A 25,454-nucleotide genomic window follows, 5' to 3' on the forward strand; every position below is an offset into this window, starting at 1 on the left:
CTAAGTTCAAATTCTGCTGTTGCAAGTTCAAAGTAAACCTGTTTCTTTTTGTTGGGCAAGTTGTTTATCAGATTTCGCAGTAAATATTGCTAATCCTTTCAGTAAATTAAATGTTTTAACTGTTTTGATGATTTTATCAAATTGATTTGTAATAAATAATTTGTTTATTATTAATTCAAAGTCAGAGCACAGACAAAACTGGCTTTGAATAATAGGTCCAATTTGATGTCAGTTTTCAAGCCTGGAGATAAATTTCCGGAAAGAGTTCCTTGTTGAAATTAACATAAAGTTTGTTGACTATTATGTGGTCTTTTAATGGTTTGATCATATCACCTAATTTATAGGTTTTGGCTGAAGAAATGGACATTTCAGAATCAATTTTATTTTTAACTGATTGAAAAGGGACACTTGTAATACCATGCCTTGAGGTCAAGTCAGACATTTAACGTACAAGTTGATCAATTTTACACATTATATGGTGAAATTTCATTAATTATGTACAGTTCATAAAGTTCTTATACATACATGTGCCTAATTCCAGCCTCTTGGGGATGGTTTCAATAACAAATTTGAAAGTGTTCTGCGTCCATTAAATTTAAATAAGATACTTTGTACTCAATTTGTAGTAACATTTATAGAATGAGTTGTAACAGATATTTGAGAACAGAAATATGATAATATATGAGCCTTAGGTGATGTGTATATTAAAATTTTGACAGAAACCATCAACCCTTTTGGTTTATCTGATGGGGCCTAAAAAGCATTAAAGGAAAATTTGTCAAATATGGACACTGTATCTGTTGAGAGTAACAAAATATTTTACCTTCTTCCATGATGACTGAGTGTTCCTAATTGATTTTTGTCATAAATGTAATGGTAAATTTGCAGGTGAAAAAGTCATTATTTTTTTATTACAAATATTTAATGAAATATGATCAGTTTTAATGTTGAAATTATTAATGAAAAAGTAAATGCTACTTAGTATAAGATGCAGCTTCTAATGTATTGTACTACTATTGTATTACGTAAACTGTATGATTTCAAGTTCAGATAGGTAAAAGTCATTCAACAAAAGTGTTCTACTAAGGATGAAGTTGGTATTTATTAATATTTGCATGTTATTTAAGTACATTGCCTTCTTTGTTTTTAGGTAGGGAGTCAGGGGAGCTACTTCATCATAATTTTGATTAATGGATGTTAGTGTGAACATAAAACCACAACTTTCTTGAAAAATTAAACAATTAATTATGAAACAAAAAATTCATGAAATAAAGTATCCAAAATAACAAAATATCTTATCAAGACTTTGATGCAAAAATCTGCCACGAGAGTTTATGATGTGATATGAATAATTTAAAGTGAATAATAAATTACAACTGATGACCTTATAGGTCGGTTTTAAGAAACAAATAGAATTATCAAACATTTTTGGTAATTGAATTAATTTTAAGGATTTCAAGTGCATTTGACATGTGTCTTTATGACCTCAACCTTGCATTCTAGTTTCTTTCCCTTGTAAATTAGTTGTTATTTATATATACTAGTACTACTATTCATGTTTTGACATTGAAGTGTGTCATGGATTTGTGTTCCCAGGATATTTGGAATTAGTTTCAGGTCTTAAATCTTTCAGTATTGTTTATTTCCTTAAGTACCAATTATCATTATGTATTTATGGAAACAAAATGTTGAAAATGTAAAATTTATGTAAAGTAGTTCTTGTTTTCACTCACAGTAAAATATTTATGAGAGAAAAAGGTCGAAACCAACAATAAATCATAACAAAGTGGACATATAAGGGTGTATCTGTTAGACTAAGATTTCTCCTACTTATTTGAACACCTTATCTCATTTTTATGTGACTTTAATAGTAGTTTCAGTAAGCCTTCTTTTTCAGATCATGTATTTATTTTTGTCCTAGGTTTTGTTTTTTAACTAAATTTTTCTGTTGATAAGGATATCCCCTTTAAACAAGAATAATCATAACATACAATTATTTAAACATCATATATCATTTTTCTTCATATCATTTCCTTTATAGACTTACATAGATAGATATTGTTTCAATAATAAGGATTATTTTCCACATAAAAGTTATTTTATGATTGTAGTTAGCATGCAAATTTATAACTTACAAGGACAAGATAACAGGTGGTTAAAAGGGAGGTTTTGGTTATTGCTTGTTAAATTTATCACATAGTAATGCACGACAGTGCCAGGAATACAAAGTATATGATAGAGTGTAACAATATGTTTTGAAGATGGACTGATGCTTACAGCTTACATGCCATAGGCGGATCCAGGCGAGGACCCTGGGGGGCCCGGCCCCCCCCTTTCGTGGGAAAAATTTGGTTGATTATATAGGGAATCATTGAAGCATGACTGGAGCGGGACCCCCCTTAGGAAAAGTTCTGGATCCGCCACTGCATGCTATATATTTCCTTACAGTCATGTCATTTGGTCTCTTTTACTATCTGTCTTGAAATCATAATTAAAGTAGGAATATTGGAGTTAAGGATCCAGAACTTTTAATAAGGAGGGGGGCTCCAGACATGCTTCAGTGATTCCCTATACAATTTTCAATCAGAAGCCAGTTGAGCTTGTTAATTTTTCTTATAATATTAAATTTCATTTTGAATTTCTAAACTTAATTACAAGATGATTGGGGGGGGGGGGGGGGGGGGGGGGACCTTACAAAATTGAACACAACTAAAAATATTATTTGAGTCACAGTTCTTCTTTCATGAAGACTACAAATTATTGAAAAGTGGTTACTGACTTAAACATTGAATTATCTTGTATTTTGTAAAATTATCAAAACTCTTTCAATAAACCATAATGTTATGAAATATAAGACTTGTGATGAAAATTTGAAGGAATGTTTTGCTCAGTAAATTATTTTCAAACTTCAACTTTTGTTGCAGAAAGCTCGACATAGGGTAGGGGTAGTGATCCGGCGGCAGCGGCTACGGCGGCGTTAGCTAACTTCTTATAAGCTTTATATTTATATTTTAGAAGGTGGAAGACCTGGATGCTTCATACTTTGTATATAGATGCCTCATGTTACGAAGTTTCCGTCAGTCACATGTCCAATGTCCTTGACCTCATTTTCATGGTTCAGTGACCACTTGAAAAAAAAGTTCAGATTTTTTGTAATGTTGAATTCTCTCTTATTATAAGTAAAAGGATAACCATATTTGATAGGTGCGTACCTTGCAAAGTCCTCATGTCTGTCAGACAGTTTTCACTTGACCTCGAGTTTATTTCATGGATCAGTGAACAAGGTTAAGTTTTGGTGGTCAAGTCCATATCTCAGATACTATAAGCAATAGGGCTAGTATATTCGTTGTATGGAAGGACTGTAAGGTGTACATGTCCAACTGGCAGGTGTCATCTGACCTTGACCTCATTTTCATGGTTCAGTGGTTATAGTTAAATTTTTGTGTTTTGGTCTGTTTTTTTCATACTATGTCTACTATATTTGTTGTATGGAATGATTGTAAGGTGTACATGTCTAGCGGGCAGATGTCATGTGACCTTGACTTCATTTTCATGGTTCAGTTAAGGTTTTGAGTTTTGGTCTTTTTATCTAATACTATATGCCATAGGTCAACTATATTTGGTTTATGGAAATATTTTATGATCTTTATGTCAGTAGCGCAGGTTTCTTTTGACCATGACCTCATTTTCACGGTTCATTGCACAGTGTTAAGTTTTTGTGTTTTGGTCTATTTTTCTTAAACTATAAGTAATAGGTCAACTATATATGTTGTATAGAAGCATTGTTAGCTGTACATGTCTGCCTGGCATGGTTCATCTGACCTTGACCTCATTTTCATGGTTCAGTGGTCTTTGTTTAGTTATCTTGGTTAATAAAATTGAGAATGGAAATGGGGAATGTGTCAAAGAGACAACAACCCGACCAAATAAAAAACAACAGCAGAAGGTCACCAACAGGTCTTCAATGTAGCGAGAAATTCCCGCACCCGGAGGCGTCCTTCAGCTGGCCCCTAAACAAATATTACCCTAGTCCAGTGATAATGAACGCCATACTAATTTCCAAATTGTACACAAGAAACTAAAATTAAAATAATACAAGACTAACAAAGGCCAGAGGCTCCTGACTTGGGACAGGCGCAAAAATGCGGCGGGGTTAATCATGTTTGTGAGATCTCAACCCTCCCCCTATACCTCTAACCAATGTAGAAAAGTAATGTTAAGTTTGTGAGACAGTTGTAATAAAACTTTATACTTAGGACTATCAACATAATATCAATGATTAGTATAGAAGGCGAGACATTTCAACGTGTGCACTCTTGTTTTTTAACCGGATTTTTGTAAAAATGTCGGTTATTGATTTGGGGATGTACGCGGGCGGCCGGGCGATTTTGACTTTTACCGTTCAGGAGTTATGGTTCTTGAAAGATTGAAAAATGGAGTTTCCAGTCGTGTCCGTGCATTTATGCATGAACTGTTCTACCAAAGCTTCCGAAATTTTAATATGCTGTTACTGATGAGAAAATGGAGGTCAAGTTCAATAATGACGATTTTGAATTTTACCGTTCAGGAGTTATGGTTCTTGAAAGATTGAAAAATGGTGTTTCCAGTCGTGTCCGTGCATTTTCTCATGAACCATTCAACCAAAGCTTTTGAAATTTTAATATGTTGTTACTGATGATAAAATAGAGGTGAAGTTCAATAATGATGATTTTGACTTTTACCGTTCAGGAGTTATGGTTCTTGAAAGATCGTAAAATGGCGTTTCCATTCACGCTGTTGCATTTCCTCATGAACCATTTAATCTAAGCTTTTCAAAATTTAATATGTTGATACTGATGACAAAATGGAGGTCAAATTTGATATTGACGATTTTCACTTTCACCATTCATCAGTAATGGTTCTTGTGATATTGCCAGGACACAAATAAATGTTAATAAATCCGGTTTGCTGTCGTTGTGACAGCCTCTTGTTATATTTGTTGTAATGCCTTTTCAAACACCTTATTATGTCAACAGTTTTTTAAAACATTGAATTTGATTAAGATCAGCCTAGTTTGACAACAATGATTTTGGGGTGGACCCATTGTGCTTTTACAAAATAATGAAGTACTTCTGTGGGTGGTAAAACCTAATTCTGAACTGAGAGGTCAGGAGGCGCTAAATTACTATCTCAGTAGGAAATATTAAATTGTACTGTGGATGAATGTTTCAGGTCTGAATTTCAATTTTCTGCTTCCTTGAATGCTTCAAAATTGCTCCAAAAAAGATTTTAGCTCATGATTTTTTTTATTTCCGATTTGTAACATCCTGAGTTTCGCTTTTCTACAGGTAATGATACGATGTCTTCTTTTTTGTCATAATTGTAAATATTACAAGGAAGATTGATTTTACAAAACAGACTTTATGCAATGCTCAAATGATTCTTTTTATTAAAGTTTTTGGTTTCCATGGATACTTGGTATAATGCTGCTAAATGATTATATGTGAAGAGAAAATTTGTTTGAACTAATGTCTCTTATGGTTTCCTTGGTTTGATTCTAAAAAGAAACATCTTCTTATATGTATTTTCAATCTTTTTGTAAAGTTTACTTTTAGTAGTTTTTTTACTAATTAGTGAACAAGTTGCATTTATTCAATTCAGAGACAATAACTGGACGATTACAGTTGCACACAATCTCAGGTCATGTTTAGATATTTTGCCTCTGAAATGGTTTATTTAAATCTCATTATTTTCTGAATTTTCTCATTAAATTTCTTTCCTTTTAATGCTCTATAAACCAACTGGGAAGTCAAAATACCCTGACCAATGTTGTGGAAAGTTAACCAATTGTTAATTTATAAAGCAAGACTTCATCAAAGCTTCTTAGAGAAATTGATCTTCATGATCATTTGACCGTTTAATGGTAAAAATTATTGAATGTTAGTTTTGATAATGGAAATATTTATACCAAATGACCAAATCGCTGACATTTAAAATATTGATGACTCAATTAGCTAAATGCATTCAAAATTAAAATTTATGGAAGAAAGTAATTTTGCAGTTTAATGGGATATCAATTTTCTTAAAATCAATTGAAAGTTCAAGCAGAAAGGGTACAATTTAATTTTAATTCTTGCAGACAAGAATCAGATTTGTGGCGTCAATTTTCACCTTCAGTTAAAGTAAGCTGGATTTGACTTTTATAACAAGATTTTAAAAGTGAATACCAACCAGTTGAATTTTATTTAATCCGAGCTTTTACATTAATTGGGATATTGAAATTTTAAAAGATCATTTAAAATCATGAATGCAAAATTTAATTAAATAAGTGGTTTGCACTTGACATGACTCTCTTATGGGGTAGAAAATAATGAACTGTTCACAGAATTGGAGGTCTCCTAAATTTAGATGTACCACTATAATAGCTGTCACTTTCAGTAAACAGAAGGTCATATAAGTGGATCGCCACAGGACAATCAAAATAATAACTATATTATAATTCAATATAATATTTCATAAATGTTGAATATATGATTTTTGAATGTCCTCTAGGAATACCATTTGTAATTTTATTATAAAAATCATCATTCATTTCCTGCCAACCAAATTCTGTGTAGAAACTCAGAGATGTAGAGGTTATTTCTTGTTTATTGTAATTAGATTACCAAGTGTTTCACTTGGCAAAAAAAGCAATAAGTCATATATGCAAGTAAATTTTGTCTATAATTTTTTTTTCTGTTGATCTTATTCCTGCTAGAACACTTATCTTTAGGAACCTGGATCAGTAGCAACAGCTCAGAATCTTGAGTCTTAGTACGGTCTTTGTAACCATACCATTTGCCAAAACATTTTCAAGTTCCATTTAACAGTACCTGCAATTTCAATTTTATCATGTTTATTTTATCATATGCTTGTTTGATGAAGTTGTCTTTGGTTTTAAATTTAACTGCTTGGTTGCTGTCTAATAAATGTTTCACCCACTTTTTTATGCTATCGTAAGCAACATGATGAGTTTTACATGTAAAGCAGAGATTTGTTCATCCTTTAAGGTACCTGAGACCAATCCTGGTTTATAAAGGGATGTATATAAAAAAGAAGATGTGGTATGATTGCCAATGAGACAACTATCCACAAAAGACCAAAATGACACAGACATTAACAACTATAGGTCACCGTACGGCCTTCAACAATGAGCAAAGCTCATACCGCAAAGTCCGCTATATGATGGTCAGTCTGTTTTTCAATACTGTGTTTGTCTTTTTAAATTCAACATGCTTTGCAAAATGACATGTCTGTTAATCAATACATGTCTGATTCTTCTCGAAATGAAAAATGAACACAAATATGCAATTGTTACTAATGACTGCATGTTTAATGACTGAATTGCTTATAAATAACAGGACCTTGGGATCAAGCAGATATTAACAGTAACCATGGAGATGATACAAATCGGCCAATAAAAAAGCAGTAAATCTTTTGTGTCATCTATACTGCATTTGTTTAGATTACAGTGAAGTAATTTTTCATGCGGTTTTCTTCCTACAAACAAAGAATTCTCTTATAGACATTTTACTGCAATATATATTTTTCACATTTTGCTTGAGTCAGTTAGAAATTCAGTGTTTGAGAAATTAATCACTATTTTAGATTAAAACTGACTGAGTTGGTAATGGACCAATATATAATGTAAAGAGTAGTTTTCTCTTTTACAAATTACATAATAAGTGCAATTGGAAAAAGTGCAACATAAATTTTGTCTCGACTTGTGTGGTTGAATTGTTATTTTGGTTTCAAGGTTTGACTATATTTAATTGTGCCATTTACTGCAATTTTTTTCATTATATTCAACATTTCCTTATACTCATATTTATGTCATAACTATTTTTCAGGCAAATGTCATCCTATGGTCTATTTTCAAATGATCTTCAGTTGAGCTGATTAAGCCTCAGATACATTGACCCTGGTAAGCTTCTTATACATTGATTGCTTCTGATGTCAGCTTAAACTTACAGAATTCCATTTTGTCGAAGACTATGACCTTTCTTTTCTTTCAAAGGTAATAAGAAAGTGATTCTAAATTTGGAATCAATATTTAATAAAAAGATGAGCTAGGAACTATTGGAAAGGTAATTAGGAAATGATTTGTCACGAATAATTATTCTCAAATCTGATCTTTATTGTGTTTTAATGATGGTCAGCAGCAGATATGATTCAAAAGAATCTGCCAGTGTAAAGTCTTAATATAGTTGATTGTTCTGTGATGGCACGACCCAATGCAGGTGAGATAAGGGGAATCCAAATGTTTCCTGATTTTGAGATATTTCTTAAATCACAAATGAATCGGAAAGAAAAAGAAAATTGTTGCTGTATAAGTCTCTGAATATCCCAATTAATGCTGTATTAATTCTGGAAGGATTTAGTTTGTGCCATTTAGTACAGATTAATCATTGATTTATCTTAAAATCTATCATTTAAAATCTTCTGACTAATAACACGTACAGCAGTAATTTTATTGCAAATCTGATCTTTTTTTTTAATCAAGTTAATAAATTAAAACAGATAAAATATAGATATTATGTTTTAACGAATAAATAAATACATTGTAACAAGACTTGTTCATCAGATAGTCAGTGATGAAAGCTTCATCCAGCCTCTTCACACATTAAATCTCCTTTTGACGACTTGTGTGGTTTGTTAACTCTTTGGCCTTTGATTGTTGTGTCATAACAATGTATAGATATAAGGCACTTAACAACACAAATGACAAAATCATTGCTGTTAAGGCAAAAGAATAAGAAGCTTTGCAAGGGTGCTAGTCAACTATCGATATTAATAACAAGTCTCTTTTTAATACTTATTTAGATTGAAGCTATCCTAACATGGTTAAGATGATATAGGAGACATTTTTCAAGTACCTTCTTTATATTGGATACACAATTTTAGGCCAACTTAATTTAGTTCCTAGTTTCAGGACCATATAAAATGCTTTCTGCATTGTGTGGATTATAACCCAATTTGGTGAAATATCAGTTAATAATGTTTAGATTATTTAAATAGAGATATTTTAAGTGATTGGTACAACAAAAACAAAATTATTAATTTAATTGGTAAGGGGGAAAATGGTATTGCTCTAAGCACATGAAACTTGTTGAACAACCTAGAGCATAGTGCCAGGCAATGAGCCTCACAAAACTTAATAATGCACAGACTTTAAATGAAGTCTGTTTTGGCAAATAACCTGTAACACAGTTAAGAACCATAAATTGTAAGATTTTATAATTTAAATTAGGAAATGCCAATATTAGCCATTGCCAATGGGTATTCGATAATTATAAATTATCATGGCCTAACTGCAATCAGCTTATGAAAAAGATTCTAATAACAGATCTTGATCTTATTAAAGATTAAGGATTATTTATTCTCTCTTTGTAGAAAGACGATATTAATATTATGGGCGAAAGTATTGGTTTGATGTGAACAGTTCATAAACAAACGTAATGTTTTACTGAAGACTTGGCTATTCAGATTTGTGAAGCCCTTATATGAATTTGAAAGAAGATAAATAGAAATTGAAAGCACAATCTCGGGAATCAACATAGTCACTAAAATCTGACATACTTTAGCAGGTAAAAATATCTTCTGGGCAATTAATTTTTTGAGTATTTTTTAATGCCATTGATGTACAAAGTAAATTGAATTTTATTGTTGGGGACTATCTTGGTAATTGAAAAAAAGTTGATTTTTGATGGCTTGAAGCAATATCTGCTTTTAGTATATGTAAAAAGAAAAGGAGAAGCTACCAAGAGGAGAATAAAAAACTTTGAAGTTAAAAAAAAGGGGGGGGGAAGAAAGCTGGATATTGAGCATTAAGATGTTTAATTGTTACCATTTTCTTATAAAAAGGTAGTAAGGGTATAATTAATATGGTTGGTTTGTTAATCAGTGGTTTAGTGTTATGAATGGAAATTGTCTCCTAGATAATTCTTTATTTTTTGAAATAGCAAAATTCTGTTTGATGTAAATATTAGTTACTGTTGAATGATGTCTCTTACACAGATGAATATGACAAACACAAAATTGAGAACATCAAACATTTGTTAATATTGTAAAAGTATCAGGGGTATGGGCAATTTCATGTACAATTCACAAGCAAACAAAAAATGAAATTTGATTGTCAGAATATTGAAGATGGGGGTTGGAGAAGTACCTGATCTCGAAATCCTGGGCTTAAAAACATAGAATCCCAAGGTCCTGAATTTAAAGAAATTTACATTGGGGTTCGTGTTGTTTATTCTTTAGTTTTCTATGTTGTGTCGTGTGTACTATTGTTTTTCTGTTTGTCTTTTTCATTTTTAGCCATGGAGTTGTCAGTTTGTTTTAGATTTATGAGTTTGACTGTCCCATTGGTATCTTTCGTCCCTCTTTTACATCCAGACATACCAAAATTTGAAAAAAAGAATTCCCAGATCCAGATAGGATCAATCACGAAATCCCAAGCTTAAAAACATCCGATCCTGACGTCCTGAAAAGGTCCTGCCCCCCTCATTAAACATTGCAGATCAAGTGTGTGACTTTATGATATCAGATTTTCCTGATACATTGTATTGATTTGAATAAAAGGCTATGTTATAAAAGTCTGTTACCAAAAAATCACCAAAACAAATTGTTATATAAAAAAGAAGATGTGGTATGATTGCCAATGAAACAACTATCCACAAAAGACCAAAATGACACAGACATTAACAACTATAGGTCACCGTACGGCCTTCAACAATGAGCAAAGCCCATACCGCATTGTCAGCTATAAAAGGCCCCGATAAGACAATGTAAAACAATTCAAACGAGAAAACTAACGGCCTTATTTATGTTATAATGAACGAAAAACAAATATGTAACACATAAACAAACGACAACCACTGAATTACAGGCTTCTGACTTGGGACAGGCACATACATAAATAATGTGGTGGGGTTAAACATGTTAGCGGGATCCCAATCCGCCCCCTAACCTTGGAAAGTGGTATAACAGTACAACATAAGAACGAACTATAAAAATCAGTTGAAAAAGGCTTAACTCATCAGATGGACAAAAATACAAGTGGACGTGGTATAAATTATTTCCATTTGATTTCATGGTTTTGAACTTTATTATCAAAATAGATTGTCTCAAGTTTGTTGGATATTCTACAGAATGGTTATGAAGATCAGTTATAATAAGGAATTTATTTATTGTAACTGTTCTTTTTGTAGCTACAGAAATACATATATCAGAAATTTATGCTGATTTTCACAATCCACTTTTCCCTCACCAACCAAAAAGAAAAAGAAAAAAAAAATATTCAAAACCTAGGTTGCCATGAAATATGATTGATTCTTAAAGCAAGGTTACTTTGAAAAGCCATTGAAATCATGATATATACCTTTTATTTGACTTTTTCTTTAGAAGCTGTGTTTCTGTTACCTATATAATGTTCAGTGACAAATTTCGCATGTGTATTCAGAATCAAATTAAACTACACCAAATTTATTAAGATGAATATAATTAAAAATATGCTTAGTCAGTCAGACCTACTCAAAAGGTTATAATATTATCTGCACTGAAAACATTTTTGATATTTGCCAAGTAACTTTGAAGGAGGCTATCATAAATTTAATGAAAACCTTGGTTGGAAAGCACTTCACAGTTAGTTAAGTGACACATTTTCTCATTGATCCATCTTTTAAATTATGACTTAATTAACTCATGTCTCCATGCACTGGTTTTATAATATTTCAATTGTCTTAAAACTGTATTTGAAATGATTGCTTTATGGTTTTATTATCCCCACCTAAATGTTGAAAAATTAACTGCAGGTTTTTAAATATTTCAATTGTCTTAAAACTGTATTTGAAATGATTGCTTTATGGTTTTTATATCCCCACCTAAATGTTGAAAAATGAAGTATACCTTAAAAGCACTTTCACATTCATTAAATCTGGCTAAATGTTAAGTTTGTCTCGTGAATGGGTCTAACAATATAAGATTAATAAAGTTGATTTCCCCTGAAATGTCAAATAACAAATCTCCATTTATGTTTTCTGTTACAAATTGTTGCAGGTATTTAATTGATATTTACACCTGTAAAACCACAGATTGACAACATGTAAAGTGAAGAAATCGTCACTTTCTCCCTAAAATTGTGATTAATTAACTTATGTCACTCCATTTCTGCCAAACAAGGTTACAAACATACAACAATGTACCTATTTGATAAGAAACCATTGTATTTTCATACCTGTATCCCGCCTGAGGATAGTGATTGTAAAAAGGGGGCGGAGCTTAGCCTTGTCCATCTCACAATAGTTGTCAATTTTCTACAGATAACTTATGACTTTATAGAGATTTGTGTTGATTTGTGCATGTTGGTTTCATATTTTAATGCAAGTATTGTTACTTTTATCTCCTGGTAGTATTAAGGGGTAGATTTAAATACCTGGACTTTATTAACGTGTGAATTGGATTTTTGGAAAAGCTTATCATATATAGTGAATGGACAGTTATTAGATTGTTAGTAATATTATTGTGTTTCTTCAATTTCGATGTGGATTTAAATGTGTGATTAGCTTGATTTAGGTAAGTTTATGAATTTATTCTGAGAAAGTGTATTTGTACATAAGTCATGTGAAAAAAGCATGTATAGAAAGGCTGATAATCAAATTGGCAATTAAAAGATGAAAAATTCTTTAATAAAAATTCTGCCTATATATATTTTTTTCCCCCATTCGGAAATAACACTTTTAACATAGACAAGATTTTTTTCTTCAAAAAACAGTTTGTTGTGAATTTAGTTTTGTCTATTAATGAGCAATATTTTATAGTGTACGAAAAGTCATTCACTGTATTATATTTATCATAAAAAAAACATTTTCTTTAAACAACTTTTGAAGAAAAAAATGTCCACATAATTATATTTTATCTGTGTTTTTGTGTACAAAATATCCTTCTGTCATTAAAATAAATAAATAAAATCTTTAATGTAAGTTCATTGTACAGTTGCCTGTACCAAGTCAGGAATATGACAGTTTTTGTCCATTCGTTTTTGATGCGTTTTGTTATTTGATTTTGCCATGTGATTATGGACTTTCCAAATTGATCTTCCTCTAAGTTCAGTATTTTTGTGATTTTACTTTTTGTGTGCAGAATTGAAGTTGAAATCAGCAATTTGTTGGCAAGGCAAGCTTCACATGTTTACATTTATATATCAATAATATATATATAGAATTTTTATATACTCATGAAGTATTTTCTTTATTTTTTAATGTTTTAAATAGAGGTTAAATTTAAAAATTGTCAATTGTTTTGTTTTTCATTGATAAAAATCATTGTGGTTTTAGACGTAACTTAGCCTAATGGAATATTCATTTCAGTTAGTATAAAAAACATATGGTTTTGTATTATGAGTGAACCACAATGTCCTTGTAGATCAGGGTACTCCTCGAAAAGTCCCAAATGTTTTGTAGGTTCCAATTGCTAATATTCTATGTCTGTTTATGTTGGTAGTTATTTCAATTTCTGAAAGTCCAAAATTTGCTGTATCTATGTAGAATCAAATAATGAACATATAAAGAGAACAAAATGTAAAATTATTATGAACAAAATTCCATGTTGCAGAGCTAAAGCCAGTAGAAATAAAAAAAAATTGAATAATACACTTCATATTTTTAGTTCAGTTTTGTTGGTTGCTATTTGGTCATTATTGAATCAAATAAATTGTGACAAAGTTTGAAAACAGTATCTTTTATGATGCCCTCCTCTGCAATATTGCGAGGAAAGGAACCAGATAAAAAGAAAGAAACCAGAATAGTATGACCCATTATGTATTTAAAATTAACCCTTTGGTAAACGAATAATAATATCTTTAAAAGGAGTTCCCTCATTGAAATGGACCATATCTGCAGCATTGTTTAAATATTCATTTCTCAAATAAAGAAATGGGTAAATGGTTTGAAAAGGTACAAATTTCAGAATAGAAAGAAACAGTGACATTTCATAATAGTAATGATTATTTCCCATGCAAAATGGTCGTATGGAATAGATACATCATCAGTACATTGCATGCCACCACGAAATAAAATTAAATTTATAAGGCTTAAATTTAAATTTATAGACCCAATTTAAACCCAATTTGTAAACCATTTGTTACTTTTTCTGGTTACAATTTCACATTTTCTGTATACATTGCAAACACACACCAATATTTTGACACAGTTAATATCTAAAACTTTAAATAAGGCATATGAATTGTTAAATATGGTTAAACAGACATAAAATATGACACACAATCAATTCTTTATCACAAGCTGTTTACTTGTTTAATTTCATAAAAGAGAAATAAATATTTTTTAGAAATAAAAGGGAGTATATCGTATCACAAGAAAATCACCTGTCTTTTTTCTCATACTTCGTTTTCTAAAAAGTACTTTGAATTGTTCAGAATAAAATTGAAAGACATGCTATTTGAATACAAACATTTCAATATGGTCTGGATTATAATAAGGAATTAAAAGTTCACATTTTATGTAATTAGAACTGCAGCCTTTCTACAGGCTTATCCCCATCTTTTGGTCTCTGGCTAACTGCTGTTCCATTGGCCAGGCAATCCTACCACATCCTCTATATAGCTTACTATACTGCATGGGTTATAAAAAGGCATTAAGGCCCCAATACATTCTAGTCTTTCATTGATCTCAACCTGGTACATCATTGTGGAGACAGTATTTACTGTTCTGTGTTTTGGCAGACTGCTGAACCAACGCCTCTAAAGTTTCGTGAAGGTAGAGATTCCTTAAGTGGATACCGACACTATGCAGGGTTGTCAAAAGAAAGAAAAAATCTAATTGCCACTAGATTGACAACAACACTTAAGTTATCTGCAATTTTATTAAGTCTAATTATTATTAAGACTTAATAAAATTGCAGATAACTTAAGTGTTGTTGTCAATCTAATGGCAATTAGATTTTTTCTGTGTTTTGTATTGTATGCTGTTGTTTGTCCATTGATTGTAATGTGCCATTTCCTTGTAGCTTGGTTTTTTGACTTATGGGTTTGAATTTCCCTTATGGATCTTATTTAGTTTAAAAAGTTTAACCTTACTTTTAAGATACAGATTTCTTATTTTAAACAAGTTAACAAATATAATTAAGACATGATATAACTGAAGACGACCTATAAATCACAAATTTAATATGTGACACAAGACATCATTACATTTTTACATGCATTAAAAAGATTTAATATCTAATCATTTTTCCATTTCATTTCATTCTTCTTCCATAGATTTTATTTAATTGTTAGTTTTTCCTTCAGGTTCTTAACTTACAACCTTACAAGACGGGATGAAAAATGTCTTGTTACGGAAAAATAATTGTATCATCGTGATCAAAAAAATTATCAGGAAAACATTTCAATTTTTTTTTATTTGATGTAACCTGAACTCATTACAGCAAGACATAATTATGATGATGCATATAGAATAAATGACTGATTTCAAGATCAGAAAACCTTCAATTAGAAATAATGATTTCAACCAGAGCAACATTGAAAATGCTTCAAACTGAAGTCTCCAGGAAAAACATTTATCATAGCTTCATGACCAGAAAATATATTTAAAAATTTCACATTATTAGTTTAATTGCATAATTTGATTCTATCTCTACTGTTATTTCAATTTGCTAATTAACCTTAAATTAAAATTGACCTATAAGTAGTTTCTTGAAAAATAGAAACTGTCTTGTACAATACAATTGTGTGATTGTCAAATACAGAGTGTTGTCCCCTGATTGACTGACTGATGGAACTAATAGGTATGATCTATGGGTGTACCCATCTTGTTAGAGGAGTTAATGGACCTAGCCCTATGCATTCCACTGCATGTCAGTTGCTATCTTCAGATTCAGTTGTTCTTCCTCAAGTCAGGACCAATCCTTATTCCTAGGCTAGGTTCTCTTATACAGAGATAACTTTAAAAGGAAGTCTTCCTTTTCTTCTTTATGTTTAATTGAATATTCAATGATCAGTTGGGCTCATTAACTGCATGACTCTCAGTATGTCTTAAAAAAAAGGATTTTCACGAGATAAAGAGAAGTTTTAACAAGTCAACCTTTTAAAAGAATGACAGTAGAACAAGTAAAGGGAGACAATTATTTGACACATATGAAACCATATCAAGCTTTATTATAAAAATAGTAATACCCATCCTCAGATATTTTCCTTTCTTTTATTTACCTTGATAGCATGATAAGTTTTTTATGGTAATCAAAGGCAAAATTTCGTAAGTGATTTGACCCAGAGTGAACTCAGTGCTCCAGATTGAACAAAAATTGAAAATTAAAAAGTAATTGCTCTGACTTCCTATGCTGGCTTTTCAATAAATTTTAGTCTGGTATATGGATAAAAATCAGAAATGGCATTTTTATGTGACATACAAATGACATAATAATAGTTAATTTTATTGTGATTTGTACATTTGTGATTTTACATAAGATAAAGAAAACCTTCAATCACCAACTTGTACAATTACATGGTCGTAAATGGCTGGCATAAAGAAATGTTACAAATTTCTTGACAAAAGTCCCATGTCATTAAAATCTATGAAGAAAATATAAAATATGGTTTATTATTTGTGTAATTGATTTTTTAATATGTTCTGTTTGAAGTGAAAGTTAAACTTTATTGACTAAGAAATAAAATAAAAATATGAAACGGTAGCAATTTGTTTTCTTTTGAATTAGTCATGGGTTCATATTGAAAATTTATGTAAAATCATTCATCGTGGGCTATAAACGCTGAAATATATTTTGTATTTTTATTTGATACTCTTTTGATGTTCAGGGTTTTTACTCAGCATCTTATTAAAAAAAAATGAATATTTGTAGGTAAATGATATTGCTTCAATTTGTTGAAAGATAATTTCTTTAATTATTTTCTCTTTAATATCAATTGAATGCTTCATATAAAATATTCCATAACTGGTGATATATTAAAATACACATGTTGTTATTTATGAAAAGTAGCTTGCTTTAGATCTACAGTGCATTTTTTTAAGAAGATTTTTAAGTTTTTATCAGCCCTCTTAATTTAAAATTATAAAACTTTGTTTAGTATTCAAAAGTTGAATTGAATTTCTTCATTTAGCATGTTATTTTGAATTTGTATTGAAATTTAGTTTCCCGTACAAACTTTTAAGAAAGGACCTTAGTTCTCAGTTATTGTTTGATGTTTATTAAATGCTGAAGCAGCACCTGAGAAAAATATACATCTATTCATAATTTTACAAAAGATTCAAACAAAACTTTAAAATTTTGTATAAAGAATCGATTATTATAAGTACCAATATTGATTTTAGGTCACAACACTGCTCTTTTACTGAATATCCAATACAAACATGTAGCTGAAGCAGCTCACAATGCATCCATGGTCCACATCACATGAATGTTTATTCTGAGTTATGTTTTTAAATTTTAATCAATGTTTTTTTTCAACAGTTTTAACAACTATTATGATAACTAACAATAGAATAAACTAACTTTTATAAAAAATAAACATAATAAGTTGCGGAACGTTCCTAAACAAATAATGGAAGTTATAAATGTTGTTTTATGTAAATTAATAGCTTATGCTAAAAATTGTGTATATGACAGATGATTTGGTCAGTTGGTCAGTCAGTGGTCAAACAGTTTTGTGGTGGTCTGTCAGCTGTTGTCTATAAACTTAAATATGACAATAAACCTATCAAACAGGCAAGTAGATGGTCGTCAGATGGTCTCAAAATATTTGACCACTAGTCTTTGTTCTTTATATTAAAACATCAGTTTCTTCTTATATGCTGGGTCAAATCAAAGCCTTATAAGTTGATATATAGGCTGTTTTGCAACAAAACACAACATGGTCAAATCTGAGTTTGAATATCTTCCTACAACCTCTTAACTTACGAACTAGCTTTTTAAATAGGTGGCTCTGCATGTCATAATCCAGTACTTACAAATCAGGGTTCATATACATTGAATGTTGATATCATATCCCATATTATATTCAGCATCATAAAAATCAAGTTGTATGTTTTTGAAAAGATTGCTTTAATCTAATGTTTGCCATAATTTTCCAAAACTTTACAACCGAGTCCAGCATTATAATACGGTCAATAATTAGAGAACTTGCAACCGTGTTTAATTTATGAAAGCGATGGATTATTTGGTGACCTATTGTTTTAAGACAGTAGCCAGTGTTCATTTCTTTATCTGTAAGAGATAACACAAAATGACCTGTCCACTTGGCCGACAAACAATGATGGGTCAGAAATTATGGGAGACAAAAATAAATCGTCAAAATATGACCTCATTTAATATGATTTAACGTACAACCGTAGATATAGATTAGTAAGTACATGTTTGTAGTGTGTAGAAACCTAGTAATTGTTTAGTTGTCTGAGCTTTTCTAAAATTATACAGTTTGAGATGTAATTGAATTCGGAAATGTGTGCATGCTCTATAACTTGCAACTGTTGCAAATGTGAGCAGTGGCGGATCCAGAAATTTTCACAAGTTGGAGCCCAATTACTGCCTAAGATGGGGCCCACTCCAGTAAGGCTTCAGTGTTCCCCTATATATATATATATATAATCAACCATTTTTTTCCCAGAAAAGGGGGGCTGGGGCCCCCTGAAAAACCCTATAAATCCGCCTCTGTTGAGATCAATAATCGTGTTGTAGAAATGCTATTATAGAATGGAGGCTTCTTCTTGTAACGTGATCTTGCACATGACCTGATGTGATATCATGATCCAAATAAAGATACCTTGTCTCAGAAAACACATGTTGTGATATCATGATCCCAAAAAAGATATCTGGACTTCCTAGAACAGCTGATGCATGAAATAATATATGTCAATAACATTTCCTTTTTGATATTGTAACTGAATGTATAAAATAACTACTTTTCATGTATACGTCAATAAGACAGCAACAGGATAGGAGACACCACAAAAACATCTGTGCTCACAATATAGAAAAAACAAGGATGTAAGAAACAGCAGCTTTTAAAGAATTATGACGGCACAGAATAAAAAGTACAATGACTTTGAAACTAAAACACCCAGATAATTTGTAATTCAGCGATTTGAGTATTAATGTCTTGTGTTTAACATATGTTATACTGTATTGATTTGTAATAAACGACTAGAAAATCAGGATAATCGTTAAATATTCACAGTACAATCATAGTAGTTAAGTATAGTCAATACAACTGATCATTAGGTTCTAATCTTTATTGCTTTCCAACAGGAATTTAAAATTCACTCTCGAGTAAGCTTTGCACTTTCTGGTACTCGTAATGAATTATAAATTGGCTGTTCTCTTATGGAAGTTGACATGACTGAGTTTTGATTCTAAGTAATAATCTTAGTATGCAATAAGAAGTTTGTATTTTCAATTTTCTTTTTAAAGATTTATAATGAAGCTGATGATTATAAAAGTGTTTCTGTTGAAAATGTTTTTATGTAAATTTATAGCTTCTGCTTAAACGTGTGTATATGACAGATGATTTCATCAGTTGGTTGTCAGTGGTCAGTTGAATGTGTGGCGGTTTTCAGTTGGTCAGTTAGTGGTTAGTTAAATTTGTGGTGGTGGTCAGTTTGTCAATCAGCGGTCAGTTAAATTTTGGTGGAAATTGTCATCTGTAGTCTATGAACTTATTGGTTGTTTATTCTAGTGACAGACAACCTCAGAGTATTCACTGGTTAGTAAAGTGGAGAAATACATCCCAGATACATGTACCGGTGTTCATCCCCATTATATGTTTTAGCAATAGCACTTTTAGACAAATTAGCCCATATGGTCCGAGTTCACAGTTATCGTCCCTTGATTTTCGTTGTCCACTAATATAGTCCCTAGTGTGGACAGTGTGTTACTTGTCAATTTTTTTTATACCCCTTCCAAATTTATTTATTTATGTTTTATGCCTCAAGTAGCAAGAAGGGGGATCAAATTACACTGTAAAAAAATTTGATTCATGAATTATAATGTAAAGTAGTGATTTGGTCCAGTTGAAAAAGGTCAAAAATTAGCATTTCAGAAGCTGTCAAAAGATTTCAAGACCCCCTTCACATAAAATTGTCCATATTTTGAGTTAGAGCTGATGAAGTTTTCTATAGTTTTGATATAATTTGTCCCAAAAGTAGTACAACACACTGTAAAAATATTATGGAGAAAGCGCAGGTGCGATTTTTTTTATTTCCATTTATTGTCTAAAGAAAATGCACTACGAAATAACTGTGTACTCGGACCATATCCACTCATGCACACACATACAAGTATTCCTAACTGTGAGGGACCAATTTTGTAAAACAAAACAAGGTTTTCTATTTTTAACGCTTCCTTTCAAGAAAATTCTATATTCCAGGTCACAGGCATTATATGTTGAGATTGGAGGAAAATAGTGTCAATGTATATTAAAAAGATTTATATACAAGGATATATATAGTCCTTCATTTTAAAATTTAGTTTAACAAATTCAGTAAAATAATTGGTTTTGTTGAAGAAATTGTTTGACTCTTGCATTGAATGTATTATTTCTCTTCCTAACCTTCACATTTTCTACGCAGTGAAAAAAAGGGTGGACATTTAATAGAATAATAAATTGCAAATTACTTCTTACTTATATTTAACTGATTTTCAAATTCTAAGAAAGTTTGTAAATTTGCATTGAATTTAAATATCGTTTTTGAATTAAGATTTACCATTGTAAAAAAGTTGTGTAATGATTTTTTTCTCTTTAGTTAATAAGTACTTTCTGTAAAGAGGGATGGTATTTGATCAACCCCCTGTCAGCTTTCAGATTTCTTAATCCTTGTCACAACCAATTTGTCAATTGTAACATTGCTCAAGTCCATTGTACTTGACAGAAATAAGTTCCATTGTACCGAACACAAATACAGGAAGTTAAGGTTTTGGCGGCAATTGTATTATAAATAGTTTTTTGTTAGTCTGCTGGCCTGGGTTTCACAATTTTTTCTTTTTGAAATGATAGTGATTTTTGTTTTGAATTATTTATGAACATTTTTTGCCCATTTTTGTGGAAAGATGGAGGCATTTGATTTGTAGATACAGGGATTTTCTCCACATTTGTTCTCTTAAGATATTGAGGTTATATATTTGTTTAGAAAAATTAAAAGTACATAAAACAGGCAAATGTTACTGTTATGCAAGTTAAAATTTGTTTGTTTATTGTTTTTGTTTTTTATGTTTATATCACTTATCTTGTAAATAATCAGATAATTTGATATGGCATGTATTTAATTTAAAGAAAATTACAATGAAATAAGAACTCGTAAGTGAAATAGAAACTTTTTATTGAAAGTTTATCAGATATATATATATATCAATTGTTGATTTGAGACAATCGTCAAATTACACAATCGTTGAAAAAAGATTGTAAAGATGTCTAGTTAAAGTCTGTACAAGTCGTAATTCTGTTATTTCTATCTAATTGATCTTGTTTTAAACATAATATATTGTAAAAAAAACATTACAAATATTGTTTAAACTGTTGGGAACATTTCTTATTCATCTTAATATATCTTGTACAAGGGGAAAACAAGGTACAAAATTTTAAAATGTAAATGTTCAATACACCATGCATTAAGTTTGTTTCTGCTTGGACAGTCTTACAAATGTTCCGATTGGAACTTCCTTTTTAACTAATATGACATGTTTTGCATCACATATTTCAAGATGAATAAACAATCCCTATTTTTTAGGCTGTGCGTTTGATTTTATAGGTCATATGGAATTACAAATATAGTGTTTTTGTCGAGCCTTCGATTTTGGTGGAAAAAAGTCTCTAATCTGCTGAAATTAACAGCTGAAGTCAAAGGATGTAATATTGACCTAAATTCATTTAAATATTTCTTTTCATAATGTTTTAGTTTCTTTCTCAGTTATGATATTGCTTGTTTAAATGTATGTATCCATGATGTATTTATATTAATAAAAGAATAATCCTCTCTGTCATATGGAATTGTTTTATCCTCTGAAAATTTATTTCATGTGAAATTTTTTATGTATTTTCTAAAAAATGTTTTCCTTTTTCTTTCAGATATCCAACTGAATAAAGCAAAGCAAAGTTAATTCACTTTCAGGTAAGAATTAAAATCAATATCAGTAGAAAAAAATACAGACAAGTGCAAGCTGAAAAGTCTGCATAGAGACTGTCAAAAAAGATAACCAACTCACAAAAACGGTTGATTAAAGATATTCAGGTGCATTAATCTGCCTCAAAATAAAACAGATAAAATTACCATATATGGACTACTTTATATTTAAAAAATCAATGACCAATACAATATGAAACAGGAAAGGCGGAAATATAACTACTTTGTAATTCAATCTCTGTCCAAACTCTGTGATCTTTCCAAAATCAAACTTCGAGGATCATGTTTTGTTTTTAGTGTGTGGTTTTTCCTGCAAAATGAAATGAAATTACATCAACTGAATGTTTGAAGTGCATGTTACGCAAATTTCTCCATGATCCATGTTTAACATAACCAGGTGCAGTACGGTTAAAACATGGTTTAAACATTTGTCCCTTTCAATCAATGGTCCTCAAATTTCATGTTAACTATCTCAAGATCAAAGTAGACAAAGATAGTTACTGTCATGTGACGTTTACAAAATCAAGTATCTCTTATTTGACAGGGTTCTTATTTTCGTTCAAACTCATTCGAAGGTGTTAAGTTTCCTCTGTCATTTTACTACAAATTGCAAGAAGTATTTTTATGCATCATTACACATTGATGATCACAAGATTTCTTTTTGGAAGTATCACGCTTTTCTTTCAAAATCAGTTGCCGTCATTTTCGTTTCAAGTACATTTAATCATTACTGTGAAAAAACGTGCAAGTGTGCAACTGCTACTTATAGATTTTAAGTGCACCATGTTAGTGGGAGCAAAACTATAAATAGGTCCAATTTATTTCATAGTTTGCCTGTGTTTGACTTTCTACTTTCTACCAATTTTTCTCTCTCTCTTAATTGAAAAATACACTTAAACCAATATCATTTTTAATAAAAACACATTAATAAACCTCTCCCTGTCTCTATCCAAACACTTAAAACCATGAACTTGTAACAATTAATCTTGTGAACTTAATCAAAATTCTGAAGTTGAGTAATAATATTTTTTGCACAAGGTTGCTCAAGTATTTCACGAGTACATGGTCTGAATATTAAATATTATATCAGTTACACAGACACTTTTATGGGAATATTAAAACAAAGTTACATTTAATTGCTGTTCGTGTATGTATTAATATGTAATGGAAAATGTTATTTTAATGTTTAAAGATTTTAATGTTGAAAGATGTTGGGTTTTTTTATTTTTTATTATGCATGATATAATGTATGTAAATTTGGTGAAATTTGCTCTAAATTGTTTTACCACATGGTTGCTGAATTGTGTAAAATTTTTGAGCAAACCCTGAATTTGAACTGGATTGGCTTTACCCCTGTCAGTCAACTTCTAATGTTTTGTACAGTAAACTGTTATTTCCTTTTTTCATGATCGAATTTGTTTTTCTCTCATCTACAGATGAGTTATGGTTCTTTAATTGGTATTTTATGCATCTGTTTTGTAAGTGAATTTCATATTTTGGTCTCATAATGAGATGCATACCTGAAATGCGTCTCCTCAAGCCTGAAATTTTGTTTTGATTTTTATTCCTATTTAATCTGGATACAATGTAAAAATTGACTATCTTCAGCAGATGAAAAATTATTTTAAGGACTAAAAATTCTAAATAATAATTAGTTAAAGGTAAAATGTGTTATCACAATTTATGATTGAATTCAGTATTTGATAAGTGTTTATATGAGTAATATCCAGTCCACAAAAATCCTTTTTCCATCTTTGTAATTTGGCTAATAGAAAGTTCAAAGCTACTGGCTATAAATGTATTACAAGTGATCCATAATGACTGTTACACAAACTGATTTTTTCCAAACAATCAAAATTGTATAATAGTTTAAAAATAATTGATCATTTGTCCAGGAAATTTTACAGACCAGCACCTCTTAAAAATTGGAATGAGCTCAAACTTCTCTTAACTGTGATTTTCGGCACTTTATATAGAGGATAGTGTAAAATCGACCACGTCCAATTTAACACTATGTATAAGTTTTAGAAATTGTTAGTGTAAATGTTTTTGGTGTTTGTAAACATCAAAAGGTGTTATATGTTAATATCCCATGGTGGTTTTTTTTTCTGTGCCCATGGAACACATTTTGTAATTGAATTTTGAAGATGTTGCTGGATTTTTTTCATTTTATAATTTGATGGATATATACTGCTGAATTTCATTAACTTATAACTGAAAAAAAAAATATATCATTGAAATATGAAAAAGTAAGTTATTTATAGAAAGAAAATGATAGAAAAAGATGGAAGAGAAGGGAAGTTAAAGAAAGGAACAGAATACAAAGATAAAGTAAAAGAATATAGCGAACCTGATTAATATTTGCATGAGCAAATAATATTTTTTAGTATTTAATGGATGTGACCAAGCAATTTATACAATCAAACTGGTTTAGTTTTGTCTGATTATAGTTTGGATTGTCTTTGAGTAAAAGATTTGGATACACATGAGGCTCCCTAAAAAATAATTTTGATACAAGACAAAATAGTTGCTAGTATTTGTTGCAGATGTGAGCCTGGCTAGGTTTTTTTTGTGTGTTATATGCTAGTTGTGACATATATAAATTGTAATGTTGATCCTATATATTTATCAATTTTTATTTTTTATATTTTTTTTTATACAACATTATGGCAACTTATTGATTTAGCATTTGTCATTTTGTCATGTAATTTTTCATCATGAGGCATTATAGTGTTACGAAAAAGCTAAAATTAACTCTCAGTTTTAAAGAGAATGGAGCTTTAACATTCTCATGACAGACATCTTGAATATTGCTCATAAGGTATGTGCTTACTAACAATAAAAAATGTATGTTATGAGGAAGCTCTACTTCTGGTGTAATAGGGAAGCTTTATGAAGAATATCGGTTGCCTCTGTTTCAGTGATTGCCTTTATTTCTTTTCTTTGTCAGGGTTTATTGCTTTATTTTCTCACTCTTATAAAAGCATGACTCATTTTTATCTTTTTTATACTTGATATTTTGACATCATTTACAGTTAAATTCAGAAAGTTCATTCATTTAAGTAGACTTTGCAGTGTGAGGGGTTTTAATTCTTGCTACATGCTCTGACTTTCTGGGAGGTACACAATTAGCTGTTGACATATTTTCTTATAACAAATAAGAAAACAGGAAGCAAATATAACCCAAATATCCTTGACCAATTTTGACCACAAAAACTAGTATCTCTTTATTTCCAGAGTGTTGGACAACCATAATAAGTTTATTCTTACGCCATTAAAAGCTCTTTTAAA

The 25,454-nt window shown here is 30.5% G+C and overlaps 1 protein-coding gene across 4 annotated transcripts in view; it reads left to right on the forward strand.

Moving 5' to 3' along the window:
- The window catches only part of LOC139486008 (protocadherin-9-like), an 83,284-nt gene that overhangs the window by 24,029 nt on the left and 33,801 nt on the right, over positions 1-25,454 (forward strand). For 3 of the 4 annotated variants that reach the window (XM_071270693.1, XM_071270692.1, XM_071270694.1), the window contains 3 exons: positions 7,869-7,942; positions 9,412-9,605; positions 22,109-22,151. The gene's annotated coding sequence lies outside the window, so the exon portion shown is untranslated. Of the gene's footprint in view, positions 1-7,868; positions 7,943-9,411; positions 9,606-12,300; positions 12,592-22,108; positions 22,152-25,454 lie in introns of those variants that run through there. The other variant, XM_071270695.1, reaches the window with a different exon arrangement.

The sequence above is a fragment of the Mytilus edulis genome, chromosome 8, assembly GCF_963676685.1.
Source record: "Mytilus edulis chromosome 8, xbMytEdul2.2, whole genome shotgun sequence".
Classification (NCBI taxonomy): Eukaryota; Metazoa; Mollusca; class Bivalvia; order Mytilida; family Mytilidae; genus Mytilus; species Mytilus edulis.